At 33.2% G+C, this 7152-nt stretch overlaps 1 long non-coding RNA gene across 1 annotated transcript in view; it reads left to right on the forward strand.

The window, feature by feature from the left end:
* The window catches only part of LOC131384171 (uncharacterized), a 64252-nt gene extending 57347 nt beyond the window's left edge, over positions 1–6905 (forward strand). Inside the window, exons 3-4 of the long non-coding RNA XR_009214741.1 lie at positions 2417–2539; positions 6668–6905. This is a non-coding gene — a long non-coding RNA (uncharacterized LOC131384171). The remainder of the gene's footprint in view (positions 1–2416; positions 2540–6667) is intronic.
* The last annotated feature ends 247 nt before the right edge of the window (positions 6906–7152 follow it).

Consider the following 7152-nt stretch of genomic DNA (forward strand, 5'->3'; position numbering starts at 1 on the left):
GAAAATGACCATACTGCCCAAAGAAACATAAAAATTCAATGCAATTTCCATTCAAATACCAACATCATTTGTCATAGAATTAGTAAAAACAATCCTAAAATTAATATTTAACCCAAAAAGAGCCTGAATAGCCAAAGAAAGCCTAAGCAAAAAGAATAAATCTGGGCATCACATTACCAGACTTCAAATTACACTATAAGGTTAAAGTTGCCAAAACAACATGGTACTGGTATAAAAGTTGGCACATACTTCAATGGAAGATTACAGAGAACCCAGTAATAAAGCCAAATATGTGCAGCCCACTGTTCTTTGAGAAAGCATACAACAATATAAATTGTGGAATTGTGGAATGGACACCTATTTATTAAATGGTGCTGGGGAAACTGTCAAGCCACATGTAGCAGAATGAAACTAGATCCCTATCTCTCATCACATAAAAAATCAACTCTAGATATATCAAAGATGTAAATCTAAGACCTGAAATCATAAAAATTCTAGAGGGCAATATTGGAAAAACTCTTCTAGACATCAACCTAGGCACAGAATTCATAACTAAGCCCCCCAAAGCAAATGCAACAAAAACAAAAATAAAAAAATGAGACCTAATTAAACTAAAAAGCTTCTGCACAGCAAAAGAAATACAGACACCCCACGGAATGGGAGAAAATATCTGCAAATTATGCATCTGAAAAAGGACTAGTATCCAGAATCTATAAGGAACTGAAACAAATCACCAATTAAAAAAACAAATAATCTTATTGGAAAGTATGCAAAGGACATTAATAGACATTTCTCAGAAGATATATGGCCAGCAAACATATGAAAAAATGCTCAACATCACCAATCATCAAAGAAATGCAAATTAAAACATGATCAGATACCACCTTACTTTTGCAAGAACAGCAATTATTAAAAAGTCACAAAACAATAGATAGTGGTGTGGATGTGGGGAAAAGGGAACACTTATACACTGCAGATGGCAATGAAAATTAGTACAACCTCTATGGGAAACAGCATGGAGATTCCTTAAAGAACTAAAAGTAGAATTACCATTTGATCCAGCAATCCCACTACTGGGTATCTACGCCCACGAAAAAAGAAGTAATTATATGAAGGGATACTTGCACACATATGTTCATAGCAGCACAATTCATAACTGCAAAGATATGAAACTAACCTAAATGCCTATGAACTAATGAGCAGATAAGGAAAATATGATAAATATACACCCTGGAATACTACTCGGCCATTGAAAGGAACAAAATAATGTCAGCAGCAACATGGATGGAGCTGGAGGCCATTATTCTAATTGAAGTAATACAGGAGTGGAATTGCAAAAACCGTATGTCCTCACTTATAAGTGGAAGCTAAGCTATGACTATGTAAAGGCATACAGAGTGAGTGATATAATAGACTTTAGAGACTCAGAAGGTGGAGGGTGGGAGGAGATGAGGAACGAAGAACTATCTATTGGGTGTAGTATGTACTACTTGGGTGATGGGTGCACCAAAATCAAAGAATTCACCACTGTATAATTCATCTATGTAACAAAAAAGCACTTATACACAAAAAGCTATTTAAATTTATAAAAATAAATACATAAAATGATTGCATACTGACAAAATCTAGGTTTAAATACATGGCTATAGATTTAATAAGATAATTGATTATTTATATTATACTCCTGAATAATTAGATCCACCTAGACACAGAAATTACTAGAATGCAAAGGCTCTGTGATGGAAATCCATCCTACTAAATCTAATAAACGACCAAGAAAGAATGAGAATAGATCCTTTGTGCAAGTTGGCAGAAATAAAGGGAATGAAGGAAGGTGGGGCTGAGCTAAGTGTAATCAGCTTCTCCTTATAACCACACTCTCCGTTAAGCCAATCCTTCCTTAATAGTGAGAAATAACTGTGGAATGCTGAAAGAGACCAGCAGTACCACTCAGAAAATCTCCCCCACATAGAAAAATAGAGCCAGAAAATAAAAGCTCCCCTCACCAATAAGACAAATATTTTATTGAATGTTCTACTGAAATGTTTCAATGATGAGTATTACTATAATAAAAACATATGGCATAGAATAAAATTCAATCTTTAGAGAAGTAGAAAAAAGCTTCTTTTAAAATACACAAGATTCTATATTATATATGGAATAAGATTAAATTGTAGTGCTTTCTGAGTTAGTTGTCCTTAGCATAAAAAATGATCAAGGTTGGCAAAAGTAATTGTGTGATATTTTTTAATTATATATTGCTCCTCAGATACAAATATATTAGTAATTTATATTTAGAAAATAAAACACACATAAATTTACAATATATCTTAATAACTTCATGTCTTAGTCCCAGCTGCTATAACAAAGTACCTTAGACTAGGTGGCTTGAACAACAAACATTTATTTCTTACAGTTCTAGAGTCTGGACATCTGAGATCAGGATGCCAGCACTGTCGAGGTCACAGACTGCAGACCTCCTTGTATCTTCAAATGGAGGAAAGAGGACAAGAGAGCTCCTGTGGTCCCTTTTATCAAGGTAATAATCCTGTTCATGAGGGCCCTGCTCTCATGACCTAATTATCACCTAAATTCCCCACGTGTTACCATCTTGTTAAGGGGTAGGATTTCAACCTATGAATTTTGGGAGGACACAAACATTCAGTTCATAACACATTACAACTTTTAAATTTTCACATTAGTTTATGCTAACATACATTATTCGTATCTCAAGTAGATAATGCATTTCTTTCTTCTTTCTTATAATATTTAGGAATAAAGTTTCCTTAGAAAATACTGCGCTTCACTTTTTTTCAATAGGCAGTGATTTTTATGGGCTACTTACAAAGTGAACAATAATTTTATCTCTTTGAAGTTACAATGTAGTACCGTGTACATTCAAAGACGTCACACTTTCTTATAATGATGATATTAGAATGTAAGTTATTTTAAATGACCACCAATACATTCGTTCAACTAGTATTTATTTGACACAACATATATTTGACATCTTTCTAGGTATGGTAGGTTGTTAGGTTTACTGAAATATATGGCTTATGAAGGGCGAAGATAAAGATGATTCAAGAAATGCAACAGAGATTTTACTTGTAGACACTAAAAATAGTAATTTTGGTAATAAAAAGAAGTATATTTTATGAGATAAAGAGTAAGTTTAATTTCAACATTGAGATACTGTATTTTTCATTGTTTGCCTAGATATGTAGGTCAAAATCAGAAATCCATTGTTTAAAAAATGCATTTTTTTCTTAAAAATGCATCTTAAGTTGCTACTCTTATTTCTAAATTATATTTAGGAAGGCTGTGGTTTTACTTACTATATTTTAATATATTTTATTTTATCCTTAAAATCTCACATTCTAAAAATCATAAACATTCTGTTCTATATTGTGGGATTTTAAATGCCAAAATGGTATTGAAAATGCTTCAGCATTTTCAACTAAATTAAAATTATTAGTTAACTTTAAAAAATTACCTTGAGGTTCTTATTGTCCTGGAATATATTATACAAAAAAATCAATTAGAAAGAATGCTACCCAAAATACATTACATAATTTTTAGTGACTTACATATGCCTTCTTTGTTGGGTATATTTATAAAATAGAAATTGTTGGGTTATAAGGTATGCATATGTTGCAGATATGCCAAGAAGTTTTCCAAGCTTTGTTGAATAAATGTAGTCCATTGGCAGTGAATGAATGGTCCACATGTTCCAAAAAACATTATATCATGTCAGTTTATTTAATTTAGTCTAAAGGTTATCTTTTCTGGGTTTATTTTATTTTAATATATAGTAAAATTGACTATGATTTTGGATGTGAATTTCTATAAATTTTAGCACAAACGTAGCCACATATAACCAACCACACTACATCAACTCTATACCCTTACAATTACTGATCTGTTCTCCATCACTGTAATTTTGTCTTTTCAAGAATATCTTGTAAATGGAATTCTTATAAAGTAAATGTTTATTTTCTGGCTATATAACTAGAATAGAATACATAAAGACAAATATGTTTTATTCCTTACTGGCGTAGTACGTGGTAGCTTGCTATGGACATTTGTCATACAACTGAATAAATAAATGATGTTTGTTAGTTTATTTCAATTAAGTTTTCAATTGTTTCTGTCAGTTTTAATAAAAATGAGCATTTTCACTGCTTTCATTTAGTTTTTCTTTCCTCCATTATTCACTCCCTTATTCAGAAACCGTTCATTATGTATCTTACTTTCTCAAAATATTAATCTTATTTTCACTTTAAATAGTGTACATGGAAACTAATATTTTTTGTGTGTTAAGTATATTTATTTACTTGAAAAATAAAAATCAATAAAAGCACCTAATATATTCTCAATATACCTATGATGCCATAAAATGTACAAATATCTTGAACTACATGTGTCTATTGAACAGAGTAATCAATTATAGCAATAAAAAAATACAAAATACAAATAATTTAGATCCAGAGAAGTAAATTATTAGTTATACATAGGTGAAAGTAAACATTTTATTTAAAGAATTAAAGTTTAAAAACAAATCTTGGCCTATTGTCAAGTTGTTAGTTGGAAGTATTGTAGTGTTAGGGAATTTGAAAATCTGCTCAGATGTGTAGAAGAGTGCTTCACTTCACTTACTGCAGTCCACAGAAGTTTAAATGAGGTTAAGTTACTTAGTTCAAATCAATATTTTGCTGATCCATATGTGAAAAGGTATATTCAACTGACTCTTCTAGTAATACCAAGTAACTATTAGAATAATTCCATGGGTATGTGTGTTTCTATTTTTATTTTGTTTCTCTGAAAGCCTAGGGCATTGAATCTCTTCATTGCCTTTGTTAAACTTCATATGTAATTGAGCCTTTGTTGGAAACTCAGCCAAGTTTTAAAGATATTTCAAGCTAGAACATATATTGTTACATAACTAGAAAATGCAATAATCTCTCAGGAAACTACAGGAATTTGCATACAGCATGGACCATGACTTAATTTTATGTTTGCTAAATTCCTTATCAAATTATTCTGAGATTTTTCTTTCCAACATAAGAAAAACAATTGAAAAATGGGAAATTAGTGAAACAAGACCTAATGTTGCATTTCAGCAGGGGCCTTTGGGTAGGAAGCATGAGACTGTTTTTTTGCTTCCTCTGCAGTCAGTGCATGAGGGGATGTTATGCCACAGTGTTTCACAAGTCTGCTGATTCTAAGAAAAAGCAAACAAACAAAAAGAATAACAACAACAAAAATGAGTTGCTTTCCAGTCTTATACTAAAACAACATGACTTCAGCTATTACAAATACTTGAGTTTGAATTCCAGTGAGTTCACCTAGATCTATGAAGATTTTAATTATGAAAGACTAAGGATTATATTTCCCTCCCTTTTTCCTTTATCATCTAATTGCAGCATTTATTTTTCTCTACTCGTCATCTACAGCTTTGTATAACATACCATTTTCTTTGTAAAACATAGTTCTCAATAGGATGCTGGATGATATAGTTTGGGATTAGGGTGGAAGAGAAAAAGGCAGGCAGAGAAAGAAAAAGGAAATGAGAGACAAGAGAAAATAGAGAAGTGAGAAGAGAACAAGAGAAAGAAAAAGGAAATGAGAGACAAGAGAAAATAAGTGAGAAGAGAACAGGAGGAGAAAATGGCTGAAGCAAAAAACGGATGCAGCAAGAAAGGGAAAGAGAGAGGCATTAAACTTTTAGCTCATCAAACTAGAAGCTACAATAACTCAATTAGTCATGTGCAATTTTATTGAAGGGGATAAGATAACCTAGGATAAAGAACAAAGATAGATAGCAACCAATAAGAAATGTGATGTTTAAGAGAAACAGAACTTAAAACAGGACAGGCAGGCGGTATACACAGGCAAGAAAATACAAAGGTCAAGGAGTATGTTGTAATCAATTGTTAAACACAGGGTAGGAAGAAAATACTCTGTAATACTGGTTCTACCAACAGGGGAATAAAGTCACTTTGTAGCAAATTGTAGAAGATCAATTTTAATATAACATTATATTATCTACATCATGTATTATGAGATAGTGCTTGATGCAAAATGAACTTATGGTCAGTACAGAAACTAAAGTTTCCATAGAAAATATACTTTATTTTTACATTAAATATATATATTGGTAATAGTTTCCAGTGACTTATGCATATAGAAATAATATGTATTTATTGAACATGCAAAATATGTTTTATTATTTAGATATTGTATTAAAGTTTGTACAATACAGTCTAGATTAATGATATTTTCCTTAGCAGTTATTATAAAAATGAACAGTAATTGTTATATAAAATTATTTTTCTTCATATCTCAATTTGCAATATTCATCTATGTGTTTGTTAGTAAACTCTCACAGCCTCATTTTTTAAAAAGTGATAATAAAAAGATACTGCATAGAGTTATTATGAGTATTAAAGAATTTTAAAGCACTTAGGAAAATATCTGGCACGTAAGGAATACACAAATATTAGATATAATTGAATATCTGTCTAAGGAGAGATAAAGAAGGGATTCCTGTTACGAGATTCTTGATATGAATTCGTGTCTTTTTTTTTTTTTTGTAAGTAAGCACTGTCTGTATGTTACTGTGTCTGTAATTATGTTTTTCCATGTGACTGAATGCATTCTTCAAAAGGCATTTGCAATGGATACATTCTAGTGATGGCAGCAGCCACCCATCTGGAGCCGCAGTTGGGAAGACATCGTCTGCAGCAAGGGAGGCGTGGCCGGGCTGTGCCTCTGAGGAGCTGGTGGAGCCGGGAACAGGCAGGCCCCCCGCCCCCATCAAGTCGAGGGGCAAGAGCCCCTCACTCCAGATGCAACTGCAAGGGTGACTCCAGACCTATACGCCCTATGGCACTGTAGGCTCGGAAGTGCCTGCTCCCACTCCCTGGCCTGTTCCGGCTGGGGCACCCACACCACTGTAATGCAAAGTTGTAGCTAAGCCTGGGCGTTGTGGCAACCCAGCCGAATGTGTGTGCTGGAGAAGACACTGACATGCCAGCCCCCACTCCCACACCTCAGTCCCCATGGGACTTTGGGCACAGACGATCAAGGGACAGAGGATGAGGGGGGCTGAAGGTGGTGCAGTGTAGGCTTGCAGGCGACCATTGGCATGAA

This window comes from Hylobates moloch, unplaced genomic scaffold (genome assembly GCF_009828535.3).
Source record: "Hylobates moloch isolate HMO894 unplaced genomic scaffold, HMol_V3 SCAFFOLD_9, whole genome shotgun sequence".
In the NCBI taxonomy this organism is placed as follows: domain Eukaryota; kingdom Metazoa; phylum Chordata; class Mammalia; order Primates; family Hylobatidae; genus Hylobates; species Hylobates moloch.